At 43.2% G+C, this 10,356-nt stretch overlaps 1 pseudogene; it reads left to right on the top strand.

Moving 5' to 3' along the window:
• The first annotated feature begins 414 nt into the window (after nt 1-414).
• Nucleotides 415-1,290, top strand: LOC147454544 (uncharacterized; annotated as a pseudogene).
• Nucleotides 1,291-10,356: the final 9,066 nt, after the last annotated feature.

The raw sequence follows: 10,356 nt of genomic DNA on the forward strand, positions 1-10,356 counted from the left end.
TTCCATCAAACTAATGTTCCAGAGGTGATTGATCGACAGACTAACTAGGGAGAGGTACTACGTCTAGATGGAAGGGGAGACTTTCAAGTTCAGTGACATCTTGCAGGTGACTTCAAAACATTAAAGTGCATGTATAATTGTGGAATGGGTGCAATGGCAAAGTCGTCGTGTTTGTTCTGCATGGAGCCTGCAAAGGTCATGGACCCAAAGTGGTGGAGAAAAGCTCCAACACGTCACATTGAGGACCCTGCTTTTCGACTGGTTTTGAAAATACCACTTGTGAATGTCCACATCTGTACAATGCATGCCCTTTGTAGAATTGTGGAGAAATTGGTCTACTTATATATCGGGTTTGCTTGGAAAATCAAGAACTCAACAGAGCGACAGATGGCCCTGTAGTGCTTAGAATTGGTATTGTCGGATATGGGGCTTCATGGTGGCAATGTGAAAATCCAGCGGGATGAAAAGAGATCAACTACTGAGAAGGATGTCCCATGCAAACCGTCCATCAGTGGGGTGAAGGCACGGAGATTTTAGTCTAAACCCCTAGGAATACGAGATCCAAAGCTAACAATGCATGGAAGAATATATAACACATCTTATGTTAGCAAGGTAGAGTATCAGAGCTGGAAAAAGGTACATATTGCAGTCAAAGATCAAGAATCAACTACTCATAACGCGAAGGCTGAGGTTTAGCGATCGATAGAGATGCTATTTTTGATGTGCAACAAAGATGACTGGTCACAAGGTTATATGAACAAATTCAAGGAGAATCTCAGCCTTCTCAAGAAATCATTCAAGACAACATGGACAGACACCCAGATTACTCACTACATGGTATTATTGTGGGTTTTGATTCTCTTTTATGTGTAACTATGTGAGTGTAAAACATTCTAAGTAATTTGTTTTCATATCCAACACATCATTTTCAATCATTTACCATATGTTATACAAAAGTATGGGAACCCGGCCATATGGAATACCCAGGGGATGGAAAAGTCTCATTACATGGCCAGAAATGCCTATTTCAGGCACACATGACATGGCGGCTCTCGAATCAATGCTAACAGTTTGAGAGAACTATTTGAATGGTTCTATCATAGAATCATTCATCGAATGCAGGCAAAAGAATTCTTGGCCTCTTCAGCAACATCACAAGCCATCAGACATTTACAACAAAATAAAATTAAAAGATCAATGGCATACAACAACTCCAATGCACGTGAAGGTCAACGTAGGTGGAGAGAGACAATGGTGTATGTGAATCACAAGTGGAGAAAGATACTCTGAGTGGATAACATTGTACAAAATTTCAATATTTCTGTAATACATGCTCTTAATACAATTTCTACTTGAAGTGTATCAAGATTTTGAAGGTTCGATTTCGTTTTTTGGCACATCACCCTTGTAACGAATCATGAGATGTTTGCCATACTCTAACAGTTCATTCGGGCTTTGTCTGCCAAGAGCTAGTGCCATTGATGTGTAAGTGTAGTAATACGCCGCCTGACCACCTGTATAGCCTGGGCAATAACCAAAACAATCTTTGGCAAACACTTTGTCCACAAGAATGACTTTATCTGCACTTTTGGGCAGCACGGGTCCACCCAAGAAGCGTGATAGTGTCTTTAATGTGTAAGTTGTTGTTGTACCCTCTTGTGAAATTCCATTGTGAAAAACTATTATCGGCACCTTGCAAAGCTTCGAAAGGTACTGTGCTAGGGCCGCATCCCTTCCACGATACTCTCGAGTCCGCCGTCGAAGGAAGTCATCCTTGTGAGCAATCCAAGACTGCACATATCATGTCTGAGTAAGTGACACATAGAGAGAGAGAGAGAGAGAGAGAGAGAGAGAGCGAGAGAGAGAGAGTTACCATGAAGCTCTCTACCTGCGAAAAGAGGTTTTCCTGCCACAGGTCCATAGACGTAGTTGATTGCTGACCTGAATGGTTAAACCAATCCTCCACTTCTTTGTGACTTGTTGATGGTCTTAGGCTTTGTCTTATTGCTTGGAAGGTAGCTTCATCTGGTAGTGTCTCCTTGTATTTTTCAGCTTTCTCAAAGCAACTTCGGAGGCATTCCATTGGATTGCTGGATGTTTCCATTGCCTCATCATCGCTACTATCCTCTAAAATAAATCCACTCCTCTCCTCTTGGATTATGGAAATGATAGCCAGGGAGAATTACTCCCTTAAATAAAAGATGCTTTGCACATCATGTAAAAAGATATAGGTCCTGTCTCCAATCTTGAACTCAGGCACAGCAGGCAACATCATCTGAGCATGCTTCTCAATGAAGTTACTGACATCCAAGGGTAGTTTGATTTCTGTTGTTTTCACAGAGAGAATCTTACTTCTTTGAACTTTAATTGCCTCAACCTCAAGGTCGACTGTATCTTCAACCTCCTCGACTTCTTGTATGTGTGTTGTCTCCTTGTATTCTTTGTCTGGTGCTGCATCCTGCTCCTCTATCACCTCATCAGGATTCTGCATGAGGAATCCAAACAGGTTGTTCAGGTAAATCAAAAAGCCAAAGGATTCCTGAAAAAGTTTGCACTCTTTTTGGTGCAAAGGGCAAGTTGAATTTCGGCAAGCAGGTGGTAATTCTCTATACTTCTTCAGTCCCTGTCCTTTGCCACCGTAGTCATTTGAATGAACCACAGCCATACTGGACAGAACAACCCTCCCTACTTGCACGTAAGTTCAAATTGATCTCTGTAGCACTACAAGAATTCACTGTGCTGAGCTAAAAGGTCTTCAATATCAAATTTTGGGTTAAACATAGAATGAACTAGATCATATTTGTCCCCAACACCACACAATGCTGAAAAATTGAACAGCCTCTCATCAGTTACAGCTGGCTCTTCCAGAGAAGGCACATCCTCTTTGGCTTTACCTTTACTTGCACAAGGCCTGCTTGCTAGGAGATGTGCATCATTTGAGAAGTCTATATTCCTCTTTCTTGTATTTTTCTTGACAAGTACTGTAGAGGGTGAGGGAACCTTGTAGGGTGAGGGATCCTCTTGGCTAGCCGACGTGTCTGACTCATCTTCATAGATTGACTCTTCTTGATCAAAGTCCTGACAATTCTTTTGGAAGAAGCGCTAAGAAACTGAGCCTGTAAAGGTTGGAATCTTGGTAAAAGCCCTGGGTCCAGTTTTAGTCTCTTTTGCCTACTGCACGTTAATCCTATTCATCAGGAATCAATGTCGAGTATTTGTTCTCTCTCTCTCTCTCTCTCTCTCTCTCTCTGTCTCTCTCTCTCTCTCTCCCCAAAGCACATCAAAACACACACACACACACATACTCTCTCTCTCTCTCTCTCTCTCTCTCTCTCTCTCTCTCTCTCTCTCTCTCTCTCTCTCTCTCTCTCTCTCTCTCTCTCTCTCTCTCTCTCTCTCCACAGTACTAAAGGAGCGCGTAGGGACTTCCAAAATGTACTTGGCTGTCTCTGTGCGCCTTTAGTACACACACACACAGAGAGAGAGAGAGAGAGAGAGAGAGAGAGAGAGAGAGAGAGAGAGAGAGAGAGAGAGAGAGAGAGAGAGAGAGAGAGAGTGGGCCCCTGTGTCTGTGTGTGTGTGTGTCTGTGTCTGTGTGTGTGTGTGTTTTGTAGAGAGAGAGAGGGAGAGAGAGTTTCTGTGTGTGTGTGTGCGTTTAACAGTATAGATCTGTTTGTTTCCACACACACACACACACACACACACACATTGTGCTAGCTATTGTTAGAAAGAGAGGGAGAGAGAGAGAGAGAGAGAGAAAAAGAGATGACCTTTTTTTAGAGGAGTCTGTAGAAACTCTTTGGGAGGCGTCTGCTCCATTGCTCTCTCTCTCCCTTTCTAACAATAGCTAGCACAATGTGTGTGTTTTTGTGTGTGTGTGCGGGGGGGGGGGAAACAAACAAATCCTTCCTTCTCTCTCTCTCTCTCTCTCTCTCTCTCTCTCTCTCTCTCTCTCTCTCTCTCTCTCTCTCTCTCTCTCTCTCTCTCTCCCTCCCTCCCTCTAGACACGTGTTACCGTTAACACTTGGAGGCGCCCCACGTATGTCTTTAAAAGTATCTTTACGGATTGATGCCCCACGTTTGGTCATTTAATGCGGCATCAATCCGTAAAAAGTATGAGAGAGAGAGAGAGAGACCGAGAGAGTGAAGAGAGTGAGAGACAGAGCAGCAGAGAGAGTGAAAGAGTGAGAGTGAGAGAGAGTGAGAGAGTGAGAGTCTGCAACATAGAGTGCGTCTGCGAGACACAGAGAAGGAGAAAGAGAGACAGACTCTCTGTGACATCGAAAACCAAGGCTTGGCCTTCTCTCTCTCTCTCTCTCTCTCTCTCTCTCTCTCTCTCTCTCTCTCTCTCTCTCTCTCTCTCTGTGTGTGTGTGTGTGTGTGTGTGTGTGTGTGTGTGTGTGTGTGTGTGTGTGTGTCACAGGAAATTTCCATATCTCTCTCTCTTACACACACACACTCACACACAGAAATTTTCATATCTCTCTCTCTTACACACACACACTCACACACAGTAACTCTCTCTCTCTCTCTCTCTCTCTCTCTCTCTCTCTTCTCTCTCTCTCTCTCTCTCTCTCTCTCTCTCTCTCTCTCTCTATCTCTATCTCTCTCTCTCTCTCTCTCTCTCTCTCTCTCTTCTCTCTCTCTCTCTCTCTCTCTCTCTTCTCTCTCTCTCTCTCCCTCCCTCCCTCTAGACACGTGTTACCGTTAACACTTGGCGGCGCCCCACGTATGTCTTTAAAAGTATCTTTACGGATTGATGCCCCACGTTTGGTCATTTAATGCGGCATCAATCCGTAAAAAGTATGAGAGAGAGAGAGAGAGAGACCGAGAGAGTGAAGAGAGTGAGAGACAGAGCAGCAGAGAGAGTGAAAGAGTGAGAGTGAGAGAGAGTGAGAGAGTGAGAGTCTGCAACATAGAGTGCGTCTGCGAGACACAGAGAAGGAGAAAGAGAGACAGACTCTCTGTGACATCGAAAACCAAGGCTTGGCCTTTCTCTCTCTCTCTCTCTCTCTCTCTCTCTCTCTCTCTCTCTCTCTCTGTGTGTGTGTGTGTGTGTGTGTGTGTGTGTGTGTGTGTGTGTGTGTGTGTGTGTGTCACAGGAAATTTCCATATCTCTCTCTCTTACACACACACACTCACACACAGAAATTTTCATATCTCTCTCTCTTACACACACACACTCACACACAGTAACTCTCTCTCTCTCTCTCTCTCTCTCTCTCTCTCTCTCTCTCTCTCTCTCTCTCTCTCTCTCTCGCTCGCTCTGTGTGTGTGTGTGTGTGTGTTGTGTATGTGTGTGTGTGTGTGTGTGTGTGTGTGTGTGTGTGTGTGTGTGTGTGTGTGTGTGTGTGTGTGTGTGTGTGTGTGTGTGTGTGTACTAAAGGCGCGCGGAGTTAGCCAACTACTCTTTGGATGTCTCTACGCGTGCCTTTAGTACGGCAAAGAGAATGAGTGAGAGAGAGGGAGTGTGTGTGTGTGTGTGTGTGTGTGTGTGTGTGTGTGTGTGTGTGTGTGTGTGTGTGTGTGTGTGTGTTTTGGTTGGCTTTGGAGAGAGAGAGAGAGAGAGAGAGTTTGTGTGTGTGTGTGTGTGTGTGTTATAGAGAGAGGGAGAAATAGGTGGAGAGAGGGGGGGATAGAGAGAGAGAGAGAGAGAGAGAGAGAGAGTGTGTGTTCTCTCTCTCTCTCTCTCTCTCTCTCTCTCTCTCTCTCTCTCTCTCTCTCTCTCTCTCTCTCTCTCTCTCTCTCTCTCTCTCTCTCTCCTCAAAACTCTCACTGTCTCCCACCAAAACTTATATCATCACTAATGATGCACGTGAAAGAATTTTATGACGATAAAATACGCCTCCGCGCGTCGTTAGTGAAAAGGAAAGAGAGAGAGAGAGAGAGAGAGAGAGAGAGAGAGAGAGAGAGAGAGAGAGAGAGACAGAGAGAGGAGAGAGAGAGAGAGAGAGAGAGACTCTTCTATTTGTATGCAGTGGGATGGCTAGAACAAAGGCCACTGCAAGAAAGGGGGCAAAAGGACTAGGGTTGGCAGCTAAGGCAAGTAGCATATCTGCAACCCCAAAGAAGAGACCTGGAAAACCAAGTAAGATTTTGAAAGGTCCAAGGATGAAGAAGTTACAAAGCTGCATGGGAATTTTCAGAGAAATCCGGAAGACGAAGAAATGTGTTGATTTGTGCATACCAAAGCTGCCCTTTCAGAGGATGGTGAGGTCCATTTGTGGGGAAGGGACCTGGGGCACTAAAAGGTGGAAAGTGGTTGCCCTAATGGCTCTACAAGAAGCAGCAGAGGACTTCCTACTTGAATACTTCAGTGACATGACCATTGTAGCAACCCATGCCCACAGGGTGACTGTAATGGACAAAGACAACGAGACACTAAAAAAGGGTAAGGTGGAGGTATGACAAACTTCTGGTACCCAATGACTGCAGGGATATGAAAATGAGGGAAATTTTGCTATACCCTCCTGAACTATTGCCACAAGTCACAGTTGTAGATGTCACACATGATGTTAATACAAGGGCAAGGGCAGAGACGGTTGCTCGCCAAACAGAAGACATAAGGGAAGCAGAACTTAAGGAGAAAATGAAAGCAGTAGTGGAGTCCCATAGGAAAAGAGAATGCAATGTGACCCGATCCATAGATGCCAGCAACAAAGATACTCTACTTTCAATGAAGGATGGTTTGCTTGCAGAGATACCACTTATAGATAGAGCCAGAAAGCTGGCTCTGGATACAGTGGACGTTAATATATTGCTGGATCCAGATGCTCAGATAACAGATACAATTATCTACATTTGTCTTAAGTAAGTTTTAATATTTTGCTAACTTTGAAAACTCAAATGATAGGTGTACTAAATCAGGTACGCTCCTTGCAGTTTGATCAAAAGTCAACTTCCACCGCACACCCACACGGAGGTGTTTCTTCTTGATCCACAAATGTCTATGATTATTAGACAGAAGAAACACTCATTTCGAAAGTTGTTTCTCCACTGTGCTATGCTGGAAGTAAGCGTCATCATCTTTCCTTATGAGAACAACCATCACAGGAGTCTCATATGCCTTGATGTTGACCAGCCAGCAGTGTGGGTGTTCAACTCAATAAAAGGAACCCACCCTGAAATTAGGCTGTAAGTGTTATGTATCAGAAAGTGTTTCTTATGGATATCCATGTAAATTTGAAAGCCTCGAGCTAACATCCTGATACTCTTTTATGCAGTTGTGTAAAGAGATTATTGCTTGCTTATGGCAAGCTATGTGGAAGGTACGAACTATACAAGGCCCCAATCAAAGATGTGGCTGTACCAAATCAAACCGATGCAACTTCTTGCGGCTAGAGATGGCTTCTCCATGCAGAATATGTCCTGCAAAGCTACTTTGCATTACAACCTTTCATGACTAAGGTAACCATTTGGCAATGCATTCAGTCAGTTTTGGTTTTCTTTATACAAGACTTCTCACTATGTGGTCTTTCAAATTTTGCAGAGTGCTGTGGAGAACTACACATATGATTATTTGCAAAGATATCGGGAAACTCTAATACACCACCTGCTCACTATGTCGAACCCCAGAGAAGCTGAAGATAGCTGCTTCGACGACCGCACAATCGATATGACGATACGTGACGAGCCACCACCACAAGCCCCTGCATCAGACACAGTGGAACCACAATGGGCCGAGGGGGTCATACCAGCCAAAGATGAAAGGGTTGAGAATGCAGAAAGGCCAAACAAGGATATGCAAGGTGATAGTGTACAAGCAGAGGGGCTTATGGAGGAGACAATGAAAGAGGCAAGTAGGCCAATGGAGGAGCCAAAAAAGCCCATGGAGGGAACCCTGGATGAGGCAAGCCAGTCTTAGGAGGAGCCCTAAAAGCAAGCAAGCATGGATGAGGAAAGCAGGCCTATGGATGACGCAATCCGGCCAATGGAGGAGCCCCAAAAGGATATGGATGAGGCAAGCTGGCCAACGGAGGGTGAGGAAAAGACCTTGGAGGAAACCATGGAAGACAAGCGAACTGATGAGGCACAAAGAGCCATGGGGGAGACCCTTGATGAAGATGAGAACGATGACTACGATGACGAAGCAAAAGCAGAGGATAGCAACAACGATAACAACACTATAGAGACCCAGTATGGACCCTTGCTACCTATAGATACGGTTGTTCCAGTAATGTATATTCAAGTAAGGCAAAATATGTTCAGCTTCTAACTACTTATATGTACTTGTCAACTTTTGTAGAGGTTGATTATCTTGGACATCAATGGATTGCTACTGATGCACCTGCCTCTGGCTATAACAGACACCTACGAGGATTTGTAAACATTTCGGATGGGTACTTGTCGAGTTGTGGTTCGTCTAGGAACAAAAAAAATTATTCAGTTTCTTCTTCCACGCTTCAGAGTCCCGGGGAGGTCACCTAATAAAAATGTAACCTATCACGTGAGTTCAACAGAAGGGTATTTAAAGTGCTTGAAACTTACAGAAATATATATACAGAAGGGCATTATTTTTTAAAATTTTAAAAAAACTTATAAATTTTAAAAGAAAAGGGTACATTATATTCTTAACAAAATTCACAGATAAGGGGTTTTACAAACATGTCTTGAATGCACGTGATATGGTAGTTTTACACATAGCGAACCCCCCGAGTTTAGAGTTGCCATATGGTCTTCAATGCAACCGCAAAACTTGTTGCCACTAGTTAGAATAGTTTGCGTTGTATCCGGTGTTCATACGGGATATTTTGCCTTTTTGTATGATCAGAGAAGATGCGTTACCATCGACGGCCACTACCACCCTAAAAAACCCAACTTACATCTTTTGTACAACGATTCGATCAGCCAAATCTATGTACCCTTTGATGCAAATAATACACTACTGATTGATGATACTCTTGAAAAGGGAGACCTAAATCCACAAGGAACAACTATCTCACCACCCTCTTTTGAAGGGCATACCTTTGATTTTTACCTTGAAGACATTTTGATTCCGTACTTACAGAAATTGTATCTCAGTCCATTGTTCACAGACAAGTTTGTACTTTCTAATGAATTAAGATGAATCTTCTACCATGTCTTTGTGTTGCCTTACATTGAGAGAGAGAGAGAGAGAGAGAGAGAGAGAAAGAGAGATGTGGCAATGGCTAAAGAAATGTATTTCAAGAACACTTATATTCACAGACCACAATTAACAAATGAGCTCCAAAAAACTTCATGTATTGAAAGTCACTTGTATACACTTGCGTTCACAAGAATCTCTGTTACATTGACACTATTTCAACCCGACCATCCAACTCTTTGCACAAAAAATCTTTCTCCCTACGCCGCATCAGCTTACGGCCAGCTAGGAAAAAGGAAAAATCTGAAAGGTCCCTGTCCATTGACTTTTCAATTATGTCGTGCCGCAAGTGCAGAAGATTGCATAGCTCCCTTATTGTAACCACCAACATTAGGCCATGCTCTTTATCAAACACTTCCACATCTATAGCAAAATTATCTTCCAAACCTGCAGAAACCTGGTCCATAGGAATGTACTTACCTCTGAGCATTTGTGATCACATATACCAAAAGGAGACTAACAGTGATTGGCTTGCAATCATGTTCTTGACAACTAGAGTGTCAAGCGCGACCTCACACCATATGCCAATCTCTTACTTTACATAATATCCTCTGTCAAGAAGTTTGTCACAGGATGACTGTTGAAAGACTTGCACATGAACATAGTTTTCATAACATGTATATTGTAGTTATGAAACAACTCTATGGACAGTGCAGCACGACAAAAGTTTGCAATTCTAACCAGTTTGGTGGGAATAAAGCTACGTAGAGACCTCTGTATATCCTTGTAGAGCTTACTTGCATTGCCTCCACCATTGTTCCCTCAGGAACTGGCCAGACCATAGTGTTCCAGTCGGTTGGTAGAGGCACTTTCACCAACATGCCATTCTTATTCCCTGGGCAGAGTTGGTAGAAGTGGTCATAGAAAAATATTCCTTCATCAGCCAGGCTTTTGCTGGTTCTCCCGGAATACTGTAGAGAACCAATGTGGGCATTAATGACAAGGAAGAGGCCTATTATGCACTCCACAGGCTCCCATTGCTGATAAGAAAAGGGATAAACATCTGCAAAATATATAACAAGAGTTAAACTAAGAGTATCAATAAGTGAAAATGACAAATCTAATGTAGTTGAGATGTGAAGAATGGAGCCATTGCTCATAAGAAGAGGGATAAACGTTGCAAAATATATAACAAAAGTTAAACTGCGAGTATCAATAAGTGAAATGACAAATCAAATGCAGTTGAGATGTGAAGAATACTTACAATTACAATGTGGTTGATGTATATCTGA

Source organism: Adiantum capillus-veneris, chromosome 7, assembly GCF_014529385.1.
Source record: "Adiantum capillus-veneris isolate H3 chromosome 7, ASM1452938v2, whole genome shotgun sequence".
NCBI lineage: Eukaryota > Viridiplantae > Streptophyta > Polypodiopsida > Polypodiales > Pteridaceae > Adiantum > Adiantum capillus-veneris.